General features: G+C 39.4%; 1 long non-coding RNA gene across 4 annotated transcripts in view; it reads left to right on the forward strand.

Moving 5' to 3' along the window:
- LOC110404830 overlaps positions 1 to 22,977 on the forward strand; it is a 362,084-nt gene that overhangs the window by 189,724 nt on the left and 149,383 nt on the right. For all 4 annotated transcript variants that reach the window (XR_002442508.1, XR_002442509.1, XR_002442510.1 and 1 more), the window contains one exon: positions 1,679 to 1,764. This is a non-coding gene — a long non-coding RNA (uncharacterized LOC110404830). The remainder of the gene's footprint in view (positions 1 to 1,678; positions 1,765 to 22,977) is intronic.

Genomic DNA, 22,977 nt, shown 5'->3' on the forward strand with positions numbered 1-22,977 from the left:
TAGGGAATTTTTTCAATCATCCACATTCAGTGCTCTTTGTCCAAATAGTTATGTTAATTCCCCACCACGATATCTGAGAGTATTCAAGTTATTTATTGTCCTTTTTATTGTGAGCACTCCTCTGTATTGTCAGGGAGAATTCGCTGTGTTTTAAGTCTGGGCTTCATGAAGTGCAGGAATAATGGAAGAGCCCACTGTAATTCAGTAAGTCTTGGTCTGTGAGCTAGCAACTGAATACTGCTTTTCCTGAGCCATTCTTCACTTGATGTTGGCGTTAGTTTTGGTGAGCAGCTGCTTTTTACGTGCAAGTCTGTGATGTGAGTGCATGACAGAGGCCCAGACGTGGTCGCTGGTTGCCTGGAACAACCAAGGGATTCCAAATTTCAGTGGAAGCCACATCCCAAAAAGCATCTGTTCCTGTGCTCTGGCCTGCGACCACAAATGCTGCATCTTTGAAATTCCTCTGCAATATAAAAATGTGCAGGAGGTACCAAATTATGATGTGGACCCCCACATTCAGTACCATATCATTTCTTTGTCTTTTCCTCCCATATTTAAACATTTAGAGAGAGCAAACTGTCATTATCTATTCTTAATTCCCTTTTACACATCTTACATGTTGTAGCTAATGATAATGTTTAAATACGGACTGTAGTTAGCTCAGTGGTAATGGGTGGGACATAAAATGCAAGCTGTAATTAAGAGGCATCTTCTGCAAGAGGTTTTACAATGAATTCAGTAATAGTGGAGGTCAGCCAGCATCTCAGAGAACGGTGCTAGAGAACACACACTGCTCAGCATCTTTTCCCCTATTTCTATGCTCATGGGTGTTGTGAATCAGTCGGATAGGACTAACACATGGCCTTTTGCATGGGTAGGTGTGGTGAGGCTGATGTAGCTGACAAATCCAAGAGCCTTTGGGTTCCCCTTACATGATGGTCTGGCCCCATGAAAAAGATCCTGAATGGTCTGAGGTGATGCGGTATTTATTTGTCTGTGACTGTGTTTGCATACATGCATTTCTGACAGTCCTGGACTCCAGCCATTTTCTCTCAAAAATGTGAAAAACATTCCTATTTTCAGTAAGAGAAATGGAAATTGACTTTTTTTTCTGTTTTTTTTTTCTTTTTTGTTTGTTTGATTTTTCAGAATGATTGTGAATAATGTGGAATTCTCTGTTTTTCTCCACATCAGCAACGCTGGATCATTGCAAGATGCTTTTGTACATTTTCCAAAATAAACAGTTCTTAATACTCACACAAGGTGTATTTGACAAGCGAGTTTTGTGATCATCCACTGTTTGTTAGGTCAGCAGTTGCCCTGTATATATATTTACAGCACTGTTAAGATTTTTATAAGCCAAGGAAAAAATTCCCTAATTGTACTGAGATATGTATTTTTTCTTTCTCAGTAATCAGTTTTGTTAACCAGAAAGCCATGTAAAATATAAGGAAAATGTTTTATCTGGGAAATTAACTAACAAATGATAATAATGCAGCTAACGCTATGTTTTAATTGAAACAAACAAACAAAAAAACCAACAAACAACCAAGGACAATTTTTAAAGCCATTAAAAACAATTGAAAAATTGTCTGAACATTTTTGGTGAGGTATAGTAATGTAAAGGAGCGGTCACCAGGAGCGTGAAGGAACATGTTTCTTGTTTTTGTGTTTGTAGGAGAGCTTACTCATGAGGCTGAAATTTCTGATATCGGAGGAGAGGAGAGAAGCTGGTTTGGAGCAGAGGACCTGAGTGATATCCATGTAAGTCAAGTCTGAAATAATGACTGTGCTCCTGATTTGGCATCTGACCAGTTTTCCCTGTTGAAGGCACGTGAGTAGGACTGGCAGCTCTGATAATGAGGGAGGCGAAGATGGAGATTTATGTCCTAGGGAGTTCTATAGAAAAGACAACTTATAGAGACACCAGAGGAAGCAGCTGATATGCTCTAGGAAGTGAGGAGACTCCTGCAGAGTGCAAAGCTGGCCCAGTGTGGAAATCTTGATGTGCTTTGTCCTAGGAGATCTGTATTTGTATCTAGGTTAAACAGTTTCAGGGACAACCACGAGGTCATAAGCTCCACTATTTCAGGTCACACTTTCTCACTAATTTTTCATACTTTTGCTAGTTAATGCCCTACACAGTTTGTTCCCCAGCTCAGTGTATACATGAAGTAGTAGAGACGCATTTAGGGCCTCAAGTAGGGTAAGGTAACTACCAGAGAGCTGAGATCCATGTTCCTAAAATGCCAGTCTCCCAGGCCTTCAATATGGCTCCTTTGCAACAAGCCTTCCTTTAGGGAGAGAGCTGGGGTGTCCATGTGAGTGAATCCTTTTAGTTTCAAATCTCCAGGTTTTCAAAGAAATGTGTTGACATAGTTGTCTCCAGAATTGCCCCAGTTTTCACTTCTCTGTGAAGATTTCCACTGACATCACAACAGGAATAAAGTTTCAAAAATGGTCTAAATATCAGTTCCACAGGTATTCCTTCTCTTTCCCCTCTCCTTCCCTGCAGCTTATATTCTTCACTGTGTAGCTAAACTAGGAGGCTGAAAACTTGGCAATTTATTTATGATGAAAGCTTTCTCCCAGGCTGCAAAGCAGAGAAGCCTGCTAAGTATCAGGGGGAGATCTAACTAGTAACTAGTACATAGTGTTGTATGATTGGTAACAAATCCCTTTCTGTAGCTGTTTACTGCTGCAGGCACTTTTAGGAAAATGATTGTTTTCAATATAATGGCTAACGCTGTCTGTTTGTTCATTGCTTTATAACAATGAGGACATTATGAGATTGCTCTCACACCTACTCTTCATGTTCTGTTGCTTCATTTTCCATTAGACAGCAACAGGAATTTTCCGTACTCTTGTTAAAATAACTGTTCTTTGTGAGAGGACCTTATTCAATAAAGTCAGAGAGACTTTTCACCTACAGTAGATAAGGCAAGGGCAAAACCTTTGTACAATTTACATGCTACAGTTTCGACTGCATCCAGCATCCTGCATGCTGACAGATTTGCTGTAGGGACCTTCTTGACACTTCCTACTTAACCCGATGTAGTTAGGGAATGGGAAATGCTCTTCTGTCTCTGCCTGTTGCTTGATCATCAGAACTGTAGCTGAGAGATACTATGGGAAGAGCAAACGAGTAAAATCTTCCTGAGTCATGTTTACGTAAAGGCACTGGCTGCCCTGCACCGTGTTTCTGGCTATAAGCAGTCATAGTGGGTGGGCACTGCTACACACCCAAGTAATTCAGAATCCAGAGCCTGGCCCTGTAGCCCCAGTCTTCGAAGTCTGGTGTATCCGATTCTGAAGGCAGGTGTTCCCTAAATATGAGTATTTATTCTGCAGTAGCTTTGTGTCTTCCAGTAGTTTTTTCATTAGCCACTGTAGGAATGAACTTCTTTTTTTTTTCCTAAGGTAAAGAGAAATTTAGTAAAGTTCATAAAGAAAATTGGATCGACTGTGGAAAAATTGTGACAAAATCATGGTAGAAATAGTTGCTTCATAGATTATTTAAGCTTTATGAAGTAGGCTCTAGTGACTGATGTAAGTAATTGAATAACAAGATAGAAAGTAATGGAAAAAGCCAAAGGTAACAGCCTTGATGGTAGAGTTAAATGATTTATCTGACTATAGCTATTCTAAAGGCAAAGGTTAATGTACTGAAGTGGTGTTAGGACTTATTTCAGGAGGCATGCAGAGCATTTTCAAGTTACTGAAATTTATTTAAGTTGTACATTTTCCATCCCCTTGGTATTAGCCCCAGTCATCAAATAAAAGAACAATATTGACATCTGCTGTGTAAGATTAACACACAGGCAGTTATCAGGAATTTATTGAAGATGAATTGAAATAGGCTGGCACCATTCATTCCAGTGGCGAAATTAAGGGTAAAACTGTAGGTAATAAAGGAAAGGTCAGAGCTTTATTTTTTATAGTCAAATGTACTTCCGTGTTCTCCCAAACATTTAATAAGGCATACATTTATAGAAAACATTCATTCTTGTCTCACAGGTCCTAACTGCTAAATTGCTTTCACATAGGCAATGATATTATAGCTAGTAAAAATTTGCACATATGTATCTAAAAAGCACTTTTCTCCCTTTTGCAGCCATATCTGCCTTCCTTTTTTTCCTATAGAGCCTGCTTTTCTCATACTATGACTGTCAGTTCTTTTGTCTCTTCCTTTATTTCTTCACTTGTTTCCTTGTCCTCTCCTTATATTCTCATATCACACTGTCTACCAGTGCATTCTGTATCTTTCCAACCCACAGCATCTGGTTTTACTTGGCTGTCCTTGGCAAGATGTTATTATTGCTCAAGGGGTTGGCACATTACTGGAATATACACCCTTCTGGGGCCTTGGATGGTAAATGTTAATGCTCAAACTCTATCTATCTGCACTCTGTTGGTGGCATTTTGCAGAAGTTCTAGGTCTCTGGACCTATGCCTGCCACAGAGGCAAAGACTGTGTCTGTTCCCAAACACAAAGCTTCTTTATAAGAGAGCAAAATCAAAGTGACCTGGGGAAAGTAGAGCAGGAAATGATCTACATACCTTTAAAAGTGATGAACCTATAGAGAAAGCTTTAAAATAGGAAAGGGGAGAGGGGTGGAGGTAGATGCTGTGCTAGGGAAGAGTGATGTATAATCATATAAAGTGTAACTTTGAAGAAGAAATCTGTCTCAAGTGATAAGATCTGAGGAGACAACTACAAATTTAGTGAATGTAAGTTGATGAAGTGCTGCTCAGTTCCACACAAGAGAATGCAGCAATGATTGCATTCCAGAAAATTAGAAAAAAAATGATAAGTTAATGACAGGCCAGGACACAGGAAGGTAAGATGCTGGCAGATTTCTTGAAATATGTGGTCACGGTGATTCCTCTTTCACTTGCAGCTGAATGCTAGAAACTTGATGGGAGTAGTAATAAAGGGAACTGATTACAGAAATAACACACAGCTCAGGTTTGTGCTTTTCCTGTGAAGAAATACTGCTACAAACAGTGCAATTCTGCTATAGCATTGATTTATCTGGGGAATAAATTAGCTTCTTTCATTATTATTTGTTGTTGATATTTTTCATATGGCTCTACTACTTGACTGTTATTTTTCCATAGCATTTTCCCAGCATGCCTTCAGAAATATCAGAAAATGATCACACACAGTCCAGAAAAGTGCCAACTAAATATTCCACAAAGTGCTTGCAGATCTTGTGCAATGTTTCCCCTGGTCTTTCCCAGCTGTTTTTTAGCATTGATCTAATATTTCCCCTATGAACCGTTAGCATTTTTGTGACATTAAACATAGCAGGGAGGTTGCTTTCTACAAATGAATAAAGTGACTGCTCTGAGTTTGGATGAAAATAAGTGTCCAGCATTCCTCTCCACCAAAAACTGCTGCTCCACAGTACTTCTTAAGAATTTGTTTTTTTTGAGGGTCTTTTGGGGTTGTTTCTATTGGCTCCAAAGGAAATAAGATACTTGTAGTATTTTAATTCAGACTACTCAAAATATGTAGCATGTGACACTTTGGTTTTCCATTGGCATTGATAGGCTTTGGATTAGGCTCTGAATGTGTTAAATAAAATATGAACAGATCACTTGAAGTATTTTTCAATATACCTGTGTGCTGAGGAAGAAATTACTAGCTGTCTACAGCGTGAGGAATTTGGGCTATGAGGATGTACAGTCACACAGATACTACCTGCCTCACAAATAGTTCACCAACAGTTCTTTACTCTTTCCTTCCCTATAAATTGTTTCTAAACAATAACAAGATGGGCTTCGAGCCTCAATGTTTGAGTTCCTTAAATCAGCCTAGAGGGACCATTGCTCCAAATAAAACTCACTGTTTAAGCATATAATTGTATAAATGTTTGGGAGATACTACTGGACTGGAACAAGATCCCAGACATTAGTTCTAACATTTAATGTTGTTGAATCTGAATAATGTTCTGTAGAATCTATATTATCAGTAAGAGGCCATGATCCACTTTAACTGGCTGACAACATCTACTGTGGCATGTTATTCATGCTATCTGCTTAATCCTAGCAAGAATAAACTAGTCTCTGGAAATGGCAGGCTTATGAAAGAGAACATCAGTCTTTATATAAACCAGACTTAGGGTTTGTAGAGAGGGGCAACTCTGTCCTCGCTAGACGAAGTAGTGGTTGCTTGGGTAAAACGATGCCTGCCTATGGAGCACCTTTGTTGTCTTTGTTCTGTGATGGGCTGAAATGAGATGACAAAATTCTTTTGCCTCCTGCTATGCAAAACCAAGGAAAGGAGTACCTTTTTGTGCTACTCACAATATTTGAATGTTCCTGAGCTTTAAGAATCACAAGGTATTCTGCAGCAGTCACTGTGCATTTCTTGTTCAAGGTTGATTTAGTTTGCTAGCAGTTTGGTTTGCTATTTGCATGTTTTGACTTTTTAATTAATTCATTGTGAACATACAGCTGAGAAAAAGATCCAGGTTGCAGGTAGCAGTTGGATGCCTAAATAAGAAGGCATCTGTTCTGCACTGCTACAGTGCAATGGCAACTTTGTGAGCTCACAGTTAGTTTTCACATTTCACATAAACAAGTTTACATTTAGATCCTCCCTTAGGGAGCTGTTTGGCATCCTTTTATAAATAACAAAGCCCTCCTCACCCAGAACAGGCTTCTATCCAAACGTGGCAGGCCTCTTCCACAGTCTGTGTAAGTTCTAAATATCTGTGTGAAGGACCTGAGGCCCCACACAGCTCCGCTGTGCCCTGCCAAGGGCGGAACAGCTTTCCTACCATTTATGCTGCTGCCACAGCATCTGAAAGGTTTCTGTGCCAGAATTCCCCCCAGAAGGAGTGGAGGAGTCAGTGTTACTCCCAGGCAGGCTCCCACCTGGAAATACATTCAGAGTGGTGGAGAGCAGGCTGCAGAAAACTGCAGGCTCCCCTCGCTTTGGCAGCGGGCCATGCAGTGCCACTTGCCAGTAGCAGGTGGCTGTATCTTCTCTCTGCCTGTCTGCCCTGAGTGCATTGGAAACCAGAGGATGTCTGGTGATGGGTCAGAGTTCCTGTAACTAGTTAAACCATTTAGTTATTTAATCATTAACTGGGTAGATTTGCCCTAAGGGAAAAGCCTGTATGACTTATTATTTTAATGGAAAAAAATACTGCTGCCAGAAAGCAACAGCACTAATTTGCAGGGGGCTACCCTTAGCTGATGTGTTTTAGGTGGATTGAAAAGCAGGAGGCAGGAAGAAGGATAAAAATATAAATAAGAACAGTTCACAGTGCAGAAATTGTGTTATGAGCATAAGACTCAAGTGGTTAGCCCTGTGTAAGACCAAAGGAACTGTTGTACCTGTGTACATCCTTGGACGTGTAGTATAAAGCTGAACCAAAGTGGACCCTCCTACACTATCTCTTGTTCTTAGAGTTAATCAAATAGGAACTTTATGTGACAAATGCAGAGTATTTTGATATTTTTGAGTATACTTTTTATCATTTCTACCAGAGCTAAGATGTTGTTTCTTCAAATAGATGCTATGTTCATATCTCAGCACTGCTAAATAGTTAACATCTTTCACTCAGTGGAATCAGAGCACCCCCACAAATGGGGAGGACTTTGCTGTAAGGACGAATAGGACTTTCTAGCATGGGTAGCCCAAAAGCACCATGTTGGGGGCCCAGTGATCCTCCTGGAGTGTGTGGCTGCCAGGAGTAGGAGAGCAGCACCCAAAGCGTGAGAACTCAGGAACAATTTTGTTCGTAGAACAGGACAGCAAGCCATGATAGATAGCTTTGGTAATTCAGTAGAAATTTCTCATTGAGGTTTTCTGACAAATATTTTACAACCAGGCATGCTTGTGGTTGTTAATGTTTGCGCCAGCTCTGCTTACATCTTTGTAATGCAGTTTAGGTTCTTCTTTTGCCAAAGGATATGAATACATTATCATTTATCATGGGTAACTGTCCACCTAAGTGCTTCCTCTGAGTGCTCTCACTGAGCTATCCTGTGACTTGTGAAACACATAGAAAACACATGTTTTCTGGTTATTTTGGCCAATGGATGCATATCATCTTTGTATAAATACATATATATGCTTTTCCGACTGTTTGCAGTGTGGTAGGAGTTATTTTAAATGGGACTGAATCTCATATCACTGTCCAAGTAACCAGTTTGTTCAGAGTAGCTCAATCTTTCTAGGCAAAGTAATTTTCAATCTTTTATTAGACCAATTAGTCAGAAAGAACACCAAGTTTTCTGGCACACAAGCCCTTTTAAAAAAGTTTTTGTGGGATTCTTCAGTGTTTCTTCAATGACATAAAGAATGATTTATATGCCCCAAATTTGGGTGTTTTTTTTGCTGCATAATTTAGTCTCCTAAACAATATTACATCCTACAGACCTTGCCTCCTTTCTGTTCTTAGACAGTCTTGTCTATGGTGACATTTCTGATTTACATGGAAACTTTGCAGTTTGAAGTCATAAACCTTCATTTGGGAATTAAGAGCTTCACACTACAGCTCTTATTCATTGCAGAGTTTTTAAAAAATCTCTGGAGTCCTGTTTGCCATGTTTTCATAATGTTTATATCTGATCTGTTGTAAAATCCTTGAAAGGTTAATTGAAGGAGTTTTAAAATAGATGGAGAGAAGATCCAGGGATTTATTTTAAAATATATCTTGGAATTTGCTGTATTTCCTCATAAGAAGCACAGAAAATTGTGACTGGATGTGAGCCCGATCTTTCAAGCAGCAGTGCTTCGGCTGAACCTGGTAACAAGGTTATAATCTGGTGTCTAGTGACCACAGTGACTAGATAGAGCATAAAGGGTCAACTTGATTTGCCAGTCATTTTTTTTAATTCCCTGTTTGAAACTTAAATATTTAGGGAAAAAATTAATTGCATTCTTTTCTTTGGTCTCCCAGTCTACCTTTACATAAAGTCATGGCAAGGCCGTGTCCACTGAAAGAACACGCAAGTATTGCACTTTTAATGCGTGGTGCTTCCTAGGAGCACTAATTTATTGACTATTAGGAGCACTAAGACCAGGATCAAGACTTCTTATGAAAGTGCACAGATCCCTCTCAGTGTGCAGTTTATCTTAAAAGGGATCAGTAAATGGTTGAAGAAAAATCAATTGTCTGTCAAGTGGAACCTGGTTGTATTAAAGGGGATACTGGAGTCACAATGCTCAGACATTTTCTCTTTCAAAAACCCAAGCAACAGAAAAATACTGAGATAGATCTTTAGCAAAGAACATCATCTGATGTATAGAAAGGTATTACATTTTATTTTGTCTGTTTGATACTTTCTTGCATTAAAATATTCTTGTGGCTTCTTTCTGTTTTTTTTTAATCTGAGACACATGTGCATACCAAGCTGCTGTGGCAGCTAAAGTCACAGAAGGCTGTCACCCATTTCCCAAGCTACTAATGCTAGAGGAAAGTCAGAGTTACAGGGATATTTATGGAATTTCCTTTTAAAGACTGCAGGACACTAAATGGAATTGATTTGCAGAGATTACTTACCAAAGTCGTAGAGAATTTTGCTTGCATCACAAAATCAAATGTATGTGGACACAGATGTGTGCTAGGCTATGCAGTCTCATCCTCAGATTTCGTATGAGCCAGTGATGATATATGTTCTGATAATTTCCTCTTGAACTAATTCCATAATTCTAATTGGGATCTGCAAAATGCAGTAGTAATTCCAAAAAGATTCCATTCTTACTCTTTGTTACTTAGTAACTATAGCTTTAGCCCAAATAAAAACTGGAAATTAAAAAAAAAGAGAAATAAGAAAAAATCAGACTAGAAACAATCCCAGCCTTCTTGCATAACTCAATTTTCTCTAAATGCCACAAGGGAAAAACTCTTTCCCTGGCTCACTGTAGTGGAAAAAGTTTGCAGAGTTTGCACGGGATGTAAAATAAAGCGGGAGAAAGTCATAGGAAAACTGACAGCAACTTGGTCTGTTTTAAAGGAAACAAAGTGAAAGTCAGTGGGAGCCTGGCTGAACTGGAATGCCTGCCCCAGTTGTGAACTGTGCAGTCCAGATGGTTTTCCTCCGGCTGGACGGGGAGCGCTGCTGCAGCTGGGCTGGCTGCATCCTGCTGGAGTTCTACCTGTGTCCTGCTGTGTGCTCCGAGCCCAGCAGCTGCCTGTCCCCTTGTCCCTGGGGGAGCTGGAGGAGAAGTGTGGGGCGTGAGAGGCAGCACATTGCTGCCTGTGCCCCAATCCAGGCGCTGCCGCAGTGCCCCGATGTTGTGCTGGTCCTCCCACATCCAGGTGCTGCTGCTTACGAGCAAGTTGGGAACCCTGCCCCTTTATCAAAACTTCCTGGGTGAAATGTTGACTGTGGGGAGTCGCTCAGGGTGGCGGGAGCTGCCTGTGGTTGGTAAGGTCTCTCTCAGAGATTTTTAGAACCAACCTTCAGTAAAGTTCAGTAAATCCTGAAGTTTTTAAATGTCATAAATATGCATAAAAATAGGTCCCTTCAGTTGTGTACATCAAAGGTGACCTGTACTGCATACATGATAATGTCTGCAATACAACTGAACTTGAGCCCTTGCCGTAAAGAAAGCTGATGTTGTCCTGGGCTGCCTCAGCCAGAGCACTGCCAGCAGATTGAGGTGATCCCTCCGTTCTGCTCAGTGCTGGTGAGGCTGCACCTGGAATACTGGGTCCCATGCTGGTGTCCCAGCACTAGAGAGACCTGAACAGACTGGAAAGAGCACAATGGAGGGCACAGGGGTGGTGAAAGGACATGAGCATCTCTGCTATGACGTGGGGCTGAGATTGCTGGCAGAGCTGAGCTGTGCTCAGGGAGCTCTTATCAATGTCAGTTACACTGAAGTAAGGGTTAGGGTTAGGGTTAGGTGAAGTCTTTAACATGAAAGTTGTTTGTTGAGGATCACAAAAAACATTTGCAATGAAAACATCTCAAACTTCTCATCTCTTCCAGAGAATTTTTGGAGTATGTTGCAATTCATTCTTTCTCTGAATTGAACATTCTTTTTGTTATAAGTTGTATTGGAGTACTAGGTCAGAAATACATGCTGAACTCCAGTATTTTAAGTATAAAAGTGGCTGCACTGAAATATTTCATCTATTTTATAGCTGTAAATGCCCTTTGCTCTGCAAAGGCTCTTTCCATTCGGTAGCAATATAAACTTTCCAATGTTGCCAGTATGATTACTCTTGCTTGGACATAACATCTAAAAGGACACGATTCAGACTTCTCTGGTGTCAGTAACTGTATTAAAATCACTTCATTTACTCTGTGCCACACTAAGGCAATGTTGCTCGAAGTGCAGAGCCTATTTGTTAGGGTTGAATTCAAAGAACGAATGAGTGGGTTCTGCCTTTGTGTTACCCAAATTTGGGCTCAGTTGTCAGGATTGGTGCCTCGACCAAAGTGCCCTGTGCACAGGGATCTCTTGGACTGTAGTGGCAGACTGCACTCAACTTGTAATTGGGAACTGACTGCATCACGGTTTTCATAAACAAGTTAAATCCAAGTGTATGTCCTCTTTACTGATGGGAAGCAGGAGAGAAGAAAGTAGCTTTCTAATTTTGGAGCTCTTTAAAATGTTAATGATATTCATATCGTAACTGAAAATTAAAAAACGTTCTCAGAGGACTTGCTGCTTTCTGCAGCTGCCATGTACTGCAGCACTGCGAGGTCACATCTGATGCTGGAGATTTTCCAGTATTTTTTTCTGAAGTGTTGATGTTAATCAGCTTTCAAGGGCAGGGTGGCATGTTTAATGATAATGGAAATGTCTGATGCTAATGCTTTTGCTTGCTGTCTCTTGCATGCCTTACTTCCAACCCATCCATCATGATTAACTAGAATTTATTACATTCAGCTTCCTTTCAAGAAGTATTATTGGAGGCATATAACCATTTTTAAGAATTATCTGTTCACCTCAGGGATCTTGGAAAGGTGTAAAAACTCAAAGAATGCACATATAACTTGATTGGGGATGTGGTGAAGGCTTCAGCTTATCAGAAACATTGCTTAATGAAGAATAAACTTTATCCCACAGTGCCATTCTACCCAACATCAGTCTCCTTCTAAGGCACCTTCTACCTGGCCCTGATGTAGCTAAGTTCACACAGTGGCTTTTGAAGTAAATTTGGTTGCCACTAGATTGCTCAGAATACCCCCCAGTGCTACCAGCCACACGTCTTCAATTTCTCTGTGATGGAGCTTCTCTGAAAATATGATCCACAGGCTCCCTGACCTGAGTTGCTTTCACCCCAGCAGCATCCACTCCTGGGAATCCCAGAAGCATTTCTGGTTCATTTCGGTAGTGAACATACAGCAGAGCTGATGCTTCTGTAAATGTTAGACTTGTGATATACAGCGTGCTGTAGGGACGATTTGCACATGCTCAATAAATCCATCAGTACCCATTTACTCCTTCATCCATCACCGGACTGGCAGTCCCAGAGCACTGCACTCATTACAGGTGCATGGTAGAGCTGATCCGCGTGTGGTCAGACTGGGCTCCTTGACATCTGGAAGTGCCAGACAAATTTACAGAATCCTCTTTTTTTTTTTCCCAGCAATATTTGTGGATGGGAAGGTGGGATGCTGTACATACACTGTAAGTTTGCCTGGAGAGGCAAATGCATTAGAATAAAACAGACTTTAGCTATAATTTCTGATTGTTTTTGAAGTGCTTTGAAGGGCTGCAAGGAAATGGAGTATTTGTACCTGCTTCCTTTGTTTCCAAAACTTCACCGAGGACTGACTTTAATACAAGATGCTTGAGTAATGTAACGACTTCTTACCTTTGTTAAGGACTTCTGCAAATAAAATTTGGGGAGGTCATGGAGTGCATAATGTCAGCATGATTGATTGGAACATTCTCCCTTTAAAATTCAGGTTCATTAAACCAGATGGTGACACTGAAAAAAAATTAAATCAGGCCCTTAATGATGTTATTGATAGTCTCAACTTTGAAAATCTGCATACCTGAGTAAAACTTTAGAGAGCTTAAAGAGTGCATCAGGATCTCCAGGAGGTTTCCTGGGGACCATCTGAAAATTATTAAATAGTGCTTGTAGTGGAACCCAATATTCTTGGAACATGAAGCAACAGCTAAATGGAAACTTTGGCTACTACCATATTCATGTTTCATGCTAAAATAGTTTTGAGATCAAAGTTTCTACTATTAAAATAATGGGCATAAAAATAACAAAATTACTTTTACTGAAACAGATTCCTTGTATCTGATTTTTGACAGAAATCTTTATTTTGAAGCAGTAATATGTTGCAGATTTTTTTTACTATACTACTTTTGATTCATTCATTAAAATACTTTTTTTTAATTTTGGCATGTTGCAAAGGCCTAAATAAAAGCATTTCAGTTACATAAATAGAGATTCTGTGGACTCAACAGTAATGTAGTACGTTTAGAAAGCTGTCATTTATTCTGAAAATATACAAAGACAAAGCCACAGACAGAATTTTCTGTGTATTGTAAACATTCTCACAGTATGGGTATAAATATCCCTCCTTTGATTCATTGCATGCCAGATCTTCAAGAAAGAGATACAAAAAGAAGCTAATGAAAGGGATTATAAATTTAGCAAGACTCCTAAAGGCAGCGAAAGCCAAACAAGAAAAGGGCTTGCAAAGTTTTAAGACACTGTATACAGACAGGACCATAAAATTACAATAACAATACTGGATAATATAATCTCATATTTACATCACTTTCATCTGCCAAGATCTCCTCAAATTGTGGTGTAATTAAGGAATGGTTCTAATGGCTGTTTGCTTTATCTGGTGGCCTTTGAGCAAAGCAGGGCAACTGTTCCATCATGGAAGAAAGTTTAAGTCTGTGAAGAACCTTTCCTGCTGCGGTGCAGAGGGTGTGCATTTGCAGTCAGAAATATTTCAAAACCAAGTTAGCAAATCTTCTCATTAGTTCCATAACAAAGTTTTCCCTCTCCTTTCTTTTGAATCTGTTTGCTGATTTCTGGCATTCTGCAGGACTGTCTTGTCCAACATTCTTCTTCCAGCAGTGCGATGTGTCACTTGTTTTACAGGGAAGGAAACCACTCAGTTGGCAATGCCGTAGCATCCTTCCAATGCAGAAGATATTCCTAACTTTAGTTGTGTGTGCATACCAGAAAGCAGAAGTTTTTATGATGTGATTATATCAAGGTTATCTAACGCAGCGGCAGATGGTCTTGCTGTTTATACCCATATCCAGCTGCTGCTTTGCAATGCTGTTTGTATCTCAGTGTCTGCTGTATTGAGCAGTGACAAGTTTGGCATTTGGAGCACAGAAGTGCTTTATTTTATTGGTCAGAGGTTAAGAAGCTTATGCAGCTTCCTGCTGCGTCCCCTTCCTATGAACCAAAACCTTTTCCAAAGAGATAGTGGAGATGTTCTGCCATCCACAGTTGTCCTTTCCCCTCAGGCCACACCACCTAGAAGTGGTCCAGGGGCAGGAGAGGCAGGAAGATCCTTGTCGTCCTGACACTGCAGCCTGGTGGGGCTGGGGAGCCTGTGGGGATGCCTACAGCTGGTCTGACAGCAGCTGAACGATGCCTATTTTTAATGTAAATGTACATAAATTTTGGTAGCTATAAGGGAATTCTAGAAACTTTCAGAAACCAAGAGGTTTTAGTGCCTTTTCTTTTTTACTTTTAAGATCACACTGTCATTGTATTTTTAAAGAAGAATACAATGCACTATTCCATGCGGTAGAAGCCTTTCTCAAGATGAACTTCTCTTAGGAGACTTGTTTGCTCTTTTCCTGGCAGAGCTCCCAGTGCCTCGATAGCAGTTTCATCTGAGAAAAGCCCTGAGTATTTTCATGACACTGAAAAGCTAGAATTATCTTTAAATGGAGACCCAAAATTGCCAATATGTATTGTTCTAAAAAAAAAAAAAATTGCTCGTTGGTTGGCCCAGAGGGGACATATTGTAAATATCATTGGAACTTGTCTCTGCTACTGCTGTCTGATCTTATCATCAGATGTTGCTGTGGAATTTGTCCGTGCAGACCCTAGAAAAAAAAAACAGACTGAGAACATGAGCTTATACTGTGAGAAAATACCTCCAAATTACTTTGCATAGATGAAAAGAAAACGCAAGCTAATTAGAAATATTTTATAAAAAGGAAAACAAACATTAAAATGTTGTCTATCTGCTTTTATCACTAAGAACTTAAAATGTAAGTGCTGCTTACTGATTCTTTGATGTCAGAAAAGAGACATTTTTCTCCAGTCCTGTCTGACTGTTCTGATGAAGCTCAGCTTTCCATCCATCTTCCTGACACTAACTGTACAACATGCCTCTGAGCAGAATTGCTGTGTAGAGTTTGATTACAATAGAAAAGAAGCAAGCACTTTGCAGGGTTCTGCATGTTAAAAATCTTGTATTTGTCCAATAAATCATTATTCATCTCCTAGATCAGTCTAGAGAGCAGCTGACATTTTGTCAGTAGATATTTTTTTCAACATCAGTCAGCAGGATATTGCACTGTGTATGTTATGATATGTTACAGTTAGGATTTTTTTTTTTTTTGAGTATTGAGCTCAGTAATAGAGCATTAGGAAGTGAAGATGGCAAGGCATGTAAATGTCTGAAATTAAATGCAGTTTAAGAGCTGGAGTATATTATCAGGTAGAGTGTACAATTCATTTTGTAGGACCAAAGCTTTTTACATTATGGCATTTTCTAAGCACACAAACATGAAGAAATCCTGGAAAATGTTAGGTACTGAGAAGAATATTTGCATTTTAAAGATATTTTAAATTAATCTGGGAAAGAGAGGAAGATGATTAACAATTGTGTTATGAAAGATTATTTACAGTTATCTGACAAAATTACTATCATGTCTGTTACTGAATTCATACCTTAGAGTATATCTCTGTATAGATAACAAAGGTATGGTTTCATAGGAAAGCTACCTAGGACATTTAATATAATTTCCATGTGTAGCAACAGCATTGAAAGCTGAATGGTGAGAATTTCAGTATAGGTGTGCTGTAGGTCCATGGTTATGCTCATCTCATAAGCCAATATGCATCAAAATTCACACAGTTATGTCTTCATGTTACATGCCCTAGCTGTGTATCAGTGCTAAAGTCAGTTTGACCATGCACATCTGCAGTCAGACCTGCTGGAATAGGATGTAAACCAGGATCCTCCCTGAAGGCCGGTTGTAATTAACCATCTAATGTAGGTGCATGGAGAAAAAAAGTGACTACTTTTCTAGTTCTTTTTGCAATGGATGATACTTGGTGCGTGGCCTGTATGCTGTGCAACAATCTGTACTGAAAACGTCATGCAGCTCAAAGCATGCCGGCCTGTCAAATACTCTGCATAGAGTCAGGCCTAGAATGAGTCTGGGACTGGGAATTTCAGTATGTATACTGCTGACTGTGCCATTTGCCTGCTGGGCAACCACTGGGATTAACTAGATTGGGTCTGTGTACTCTTCAAGCTCATTTCCTGATTCTACTGTAGATAGAACTGGAAGAAAAAGAGGTGGAAGAAATAAAGACAAATAACCTGTTTTTATCGCTCTGGTCTTCCTCATAGGGTATCGGTTTCAAATATATCAGCTTAGTGAAAAGCGTTACCTCTCCATTCTGCCCTTCTCATTATTTACACGGGCAGCCCTTATGGCTGCATGTTCTTACTCAAACCAACCTAATCAATCCACCAAAAATAACAACGGAGCTGACTGCGTGCAGGGAAGAGGCAGAACTGGAGGCAGCATGAAATCTGCAGGTACAGGGTGCGTGTTTTGCGCGGCCGCCAGGCGGTGCGGCGGTGGGAGCAGTGCGTGGGAAGGAGCAACAACCCAGGCTGAAACATGCCTTGGACTTCAAGCTGTGAGACAGGAGAAGTTACACGGAGCTTATGTGACTAGAACCGTGGTATTTAGGAAAGTGCTTAGCTGAAGCTGGCATGGTGAGAAAAAAAATAAATTTTACCTACAGGAGCTCTGAGTAAGTATGATTGAAACTAGATCTGAAGGTACGTGACTACGTGAAGAACAATAAAGGAAACGAATGATAAATCCTTGCAGATTCTATGTAGTCCTTGTATTTTTACAGAAAAAATATTTATGGTAGAAAAAGCCTTCACTTGTATAAATAGAAGCTTCCATATAGTCCAAATACTTTAAAAGGAGGTAGGCTTGTCTACTTTGTATTATCTCGGCTGCTTTTTCGTTGGCTTCTGTAACTGCTGCCGCTGCATTCTGTATCTCCCTTTTTTTTCTTCTATGCAATACATGGGGAGCAGCCAGTACTCTGTAAGGGAAAAAAAAGATGCTTCGCAAAAATGCAATCATTTAAACAAAATTAGTATGATCAAACATTTGGAAAAAACCTATCATCACCTTTTTGTTCATGTATATAATCTGCTTCGCTTCTCTTTCTCACTGTTTTTTTCAGGAAATGGCATAGATCAGTGAAGTTGAGATTATTTTTTCCCATAGAGAATAATCAAACAGACTAAATGGCCATGGCAAGAAAGTTTCATATACAGTGACAGCTAGGATAAGGACATTTAAAAATTTGCCTAAATTCTGATTTCAAGTTATTCTGTTTCTGTAGAGGTATCTTAATGAAGAAAATGGATAAACTTAAGTTTATCACTAGTGAGAGAAGTAGTTTTGGTGTCACTCACAGCCAATAGCTGTGTATACCTGCAGTCTTTAAAGTCAGATTATTTTGTGTATTTCAGAAACAGAGCTTATGTATAGGATAGCTCAGTAAATACAATTAACAGTTCTCTTTTACACTCGTTCCCATTTTGGATTGAAGAATGCCAGTCAGTGGTGGGAATGTGTCATTTTGCCTTTGTTTCTCTGACTGTTTGAATTCCAAATGGAACATGACAAGGACAAACTACACTTTCGAACTCTAATTTAAATTGAATGTGAAGTCTAAATATCTTCCTCCTTGGCTGTGCCCAAAGAGTTTTTTTCAGGGACATCTTGAAGCCTTCTGGCTACAAAAGTATTCAGTATTTATTGAATTTTTTTTCTGAAGAAGTTGAATAGTCAGGGGCAAATGTGGAAAAGAAAGGCACATTGTTCCAGTAGACAAAGACAGGGTATCAGTATTCATAAATCTGCATTCCCAAGACAACTGTTCAAATCTGGTAAAAGGTCCATTGCTTTGAGCTTACGTATCAGAAAGCTTTAGCTGAGTTAGCTGAGTCAGCTAGTTAGCACAGTTAGCTGTGTCTCATCAGTGTTATGCTTTAGATGATTCAGTGAGAAATTCTTTAACGATGGAAGGTACTGCCTATTTCAAGAAGGAACAAAAAAGAAGGAATGGAAGGGTTACCTGTGGTGTTGGACAATGTTTTAGAAGATTTGGTTTCTCTTAGTTTACAAAGCTCAGCTTTCAAGATGTATCATGGTTTTGAAGCCCTAAATGTTATAAATGAAAGACTTACATTACTGAAAAAAATATTTACTTATTCATGAAGTAGTGCATACCAAAATTCCAACCGTGAATGTCCTGCCTTGCTTCAAATCTTCTGGTTTACAGTTACCGCTGTTTCATCTGTCTTGCTACGGTTCCTCAATGGGAATAAATGACAGCATAAAATTGGCTTTGTTTAACCCCAGGAGAAACTGGATACAGAGTCCCAGCTTCAGTCATCCCATAGTGTGCTGTGAAGCTATCCTTCATTGCTAACACAAAATCTACACCAGCTTACAAATTCTTAGCAGCGCTGCATCAGAATTAAGTGCTCAGTGTATAAGCATATTGCAGCATTTATTCCCAGTGCTTGTGAAGTTTAAATATTTGCCTTGATATTTTCTCCAGTCATTTTAATGTTATTGTATCTTTTTGGTAGAAGAGCTTCCAGACATGCTGAGTGAAAAGTGGCCATAGATACATAAGAACAAGTAGCGCGTATTTTAAAACTTGTGTTAATGAAAGGATGGAAAAAAAGACTTAATTCCTAGTCTGGACATTCTTTTTTTCCCAAACTATGCTCGCTCTGTGTTCATGAAGTACAAAGCACCTTTGGGTACAGAGATGATAGACTGAAGTTTTAGGCTGTGGTGTTACTATGGCGTGTATAGGACTGTGAAGGTAGAGAAAAGTGACTAGGGACAATGCATGGCTGGCTGGAGAGAGGGTGGTTATTTTTGTGTTTTATTTTCATTTTCTCAGGCGTTCAGCTGTTGTTTCTGTCTGGCAGTCTTTTCCCTGGTAGTCTTTTCCCTGGTCACAGTTGGCCAGCTGAAACTTTGACTCACACCATGTATCATACTGTCTCGTAGTCCTGCCTCATAGGTTGTTGTATCTGAGTCTGGGCAGAGGAGAGAAGGCAAATAAAATGATAAATGAATGTTCTGGTAAAAATGTTACATGAATTCATGGAATTTGTGTTTCTGATTGCAATGCATGGCTGTTCTATGCATGGATGCGTACAGCTGTTCTATGCATGGATCTTTAAAAGAGTTTTGATTAGCAGAGGTAGTGTTTAAATGGAATTCACGGAAACACTAGACAGCCTTGAAAGTGAAATTTGTTGTGCCACCAGAAAGATAAGTGCACTTTAACTTATTCCCATTTCTGTTTGAACATGGATCTGTGAAGGTAAGTACTGCCAGGTAAGTCTCACTGTATTTGTAACAGCATTGTGCAACTTGTGTAATGAAAGGGGTTTAATTTCTCTGTATTGATTAGATACAGACTCTGATGAGTTTATCATCTAGCTATCTGCAATCAGTAAATAAACTAACCCACACCAAACATCCAAGCTGGTGCGAATAAATTGCCAACACGTGTTGCTAATGTCCTTAAAATCTAGCTCAACCATATGCACTCTACACTCATGCCACAACACCATGAATTTCAGCAACTGACATTTTTGGCTGTGTCACTGAACCTGGGTTTTCCTATTGGCTGATTTACAACATCCTGGGGAGTTTTAGCTGTGGGAAAAAAATGACTAGTAGTATAGCAATGGGCTGTGCTAGTATGAGAGTGAAGAAAGTGATACTCTTTTTATCTCACTTTATGAATTCTCTTTGTTATCATTGGTTTAAACCCTAAACGTTCTCTCTTTAAAGAAAATAATTCTGGTTGACCTATATATTTTTGTCTCATTTGTTTGGTCTGGAATCATCTGCTCAGTGCCTGCCCTGACCAGCAGAAACAGTCATGAGAGGGTGGGAGGATCTGAAGAGATCATCAGGCGCTTCACATCCTGGTGGAAGTGCTTTTCTGAATGAGTGAGAAAAAGCTTACTTGATTGATAGGAGATCTGAAAGGCTTACACTGGAGTTAATGGCTGAAACATCACAGTTTTCTAGGGTATTAAAGTCAAGCCTAAGATATGTCTGAACAAGGTTGTGATTATCTATATATAATGATGATTCTGAATATTCAGTGCATTTTTTAGCCTAAGTGATGGACAGTGGAGTGTAATGGTCAGTGACTGGGTCCTCTCAGTCAGAGACTTGCTTATCTTCTAAAATATTGAGCTTTAAATCAGCTGTGTATTTTAAGCAGCTCTGAAGGTTTCCTAAATTGCTGCATTATTATACAGTGAAGGTTCCCTAAAGCCCTTGTGCTCGTGTTTACTTTCTAGTTTCCAGTTTTCTTTTCATTTTTCTTGTAAAGTTGTGAAGTTAGCTACCACCTGGAAGGCTAGGAATGTATACACCCAAAGTGTCCTTTTCTTCTATAGTTACAGGCAGTTATACTGAGAAAATTATTTCATGTCTCTTTGATGTGTTTCAAATGAAGACAAAATGATATCCAGCTTCTTTTGAAAAGAATGTGAAGGCGTGCAGAGGAAAAAGCAGCATGTCTCTTCTTTCTCAATTACAGTGTCTGCTTGTAGGAAAAAGTTCATATCTGTATATGCACTTATTATTTAAAGACAATTTGATAAACATAGGAGAGGCTCTGAATCTTTGCTGTCGTAAACAGAAGAAGCCTCTTTGAATTGGTGAAATTTTGTAATTTGCAATTTTGACCAATTACACAAGCAGCTAATTAAGCCCACTATCCGTAAAATGGTTTGCCATTCAGAATATAACTGAATACCTGTATACCTTCCCCACAGTACTGTTAATTGCATGATACTCCTTTTTTAAGGACAGAAGGGCACATTACTGTAATGTATCTAAAATAACACTTCTCACTACTTCAGATTTTTGTTCTTTGATCCGTATGTCACAGACCTTTATGTAGCACTTCAGGAAGTTATCATAAGAGCCAGAATTATGTTGGGCACTTATATTTCTGCATTTGCACATGTACTGTCTTACAGCCTCCACTTACCTGAAAGATCTAAAGAAACTTTGCAGGATAAATTCTGTTCTCTGTGGTGCTAGCTGTACGGTGCTGCCCTGACCTGTGCTGTTCCTCCCACTAACTTTGCTGAGAACTAAGGTATTTGACCTCTTGCAAGGGATACCTGGCAATAATTATAACTGAAATAGAGTGTCAGTACAAAAGATTCGTCATTTAAATTAATTTAAATTAAAGAAATGCTAAGACTATAATCCAAATAGAGTCTGGATGATAGAGAGGATTTTGAAAATTCCATGGGAAAAAAGAAACTCCAGAGCAGAGGGTTTGTAATGTCTGACCCAACCTTTTGTATGGGAAATTTTTATAAATGTTTTTCATCAATAGGAAGAGTTGAAATATGGAATTAACTCTTAATGAATTAGATAAAGGCATGCACTTCAACTGAGAGTGTAACCTGAGCTACTGTAGCCCTTTGATCTTCAGGTTCATAAAATAAGTAATGTGTTCCTGACTTTGCAGACTAGGTCATCTGAAAGGCAATGATTATTTTGTTTTTCATTAGAAAAGACTGAGGGAGATAAAGACTAAGTGAGATAAAAGAGATTCATAGGCCTTGTAGGCTTTAAACAAACACATAACTGATTTGTTAAGGGAATATTTTTTTCTTTCTGGACAAAGCAATTAAACTCCTGTTAGGAGAAAGGAAGCATTGGTCTCAGGAGGTATAAGATGTGTGAAATGGGCAAGTTTCCAGTACAAGAAAGTGAAAGATAAGGGTGTGTATAGTTGCCAATTATTTTAATGTGCTATTGGATTTCATTATGTGCTATGCTATATATAATAGGTAGTGATGGGTTATTAAAGTAGCAGGAGGCTTGCTGGCAGATCGAGGCAATATTTATGGTGTGGTTTTCATAGAGAAGGCACTAGATAATGTACAGTAAATAATGGATAAATCAAATTGGAAGAAAGAAAGGTCATTCATGTCCTTTGTTGCCCAAGGACAGCATAAATTGGTGGCCAGGGTTGGCACTGATCGAAAAGTTAAGGGGAGAGCTGAGTAAAGCTTCAGGCTGCTCAGGGAGTGTGGGAAACACAGTGGTCTAGAACAAAGGATCTTGTAACAGCAACTATTTTTACTGCTTGTGCTAACTGTGTTTGGTGAGGATGGTCATTTCAGAGCTGGCTCCATCAGGCATTGCAGTTTGATTCTGAATATGAGAACCACCTTGCAAACAAAGCGTCTAACAACCACCATTGTCTCCGTGAGACCAATACATCATGAATATGTTGAGTGGGTCAGGGAGGGAACTTTGCTTCAAGACACACACAGACACAGTTGAAACATTGCAGACTTGTTAGAGAACCACTTGGGTCTCTACTGCAGCCTTCTCTTTTGGGACAGAAGTGATAATAAATATGGCCAGTGCCTGACATCCAAGCTGTGTTAGAATGGCAGCTGTAAACAGGGACATAAATTTGGTTTTGAGTAGAGCTCTTTTCTGGGGGGTCTGCTGGAATCTTCCTGATCTGATGCTCAGCATACAGCACAAGCCCTAAAAGAGAGCAATTTGAAATTTGAGGAAGAGTAATATAAGAGAGAAGAGAACTCGAGAGAGTTTGTCTTTTGTCTTTGAAAATGAAAATCTCAATTTCATTCAGCATTTCCTTTCTGCTATAATTAAGGAAAGAAACTGGGGCATGC

This window comes from Numida meleagris, chromosome 11 (assembly GCF_002078875.1).
Source record: "Numida meleagris isolate 19003 breed g44 Domestic line chromosome 11, NumMel1.0, whole genome shotgun sequence".
NCBI lineage: Eukaryota > Metazoa > Chordata > Aves > Galliformes > Numididae > Numida > Numida meleagris.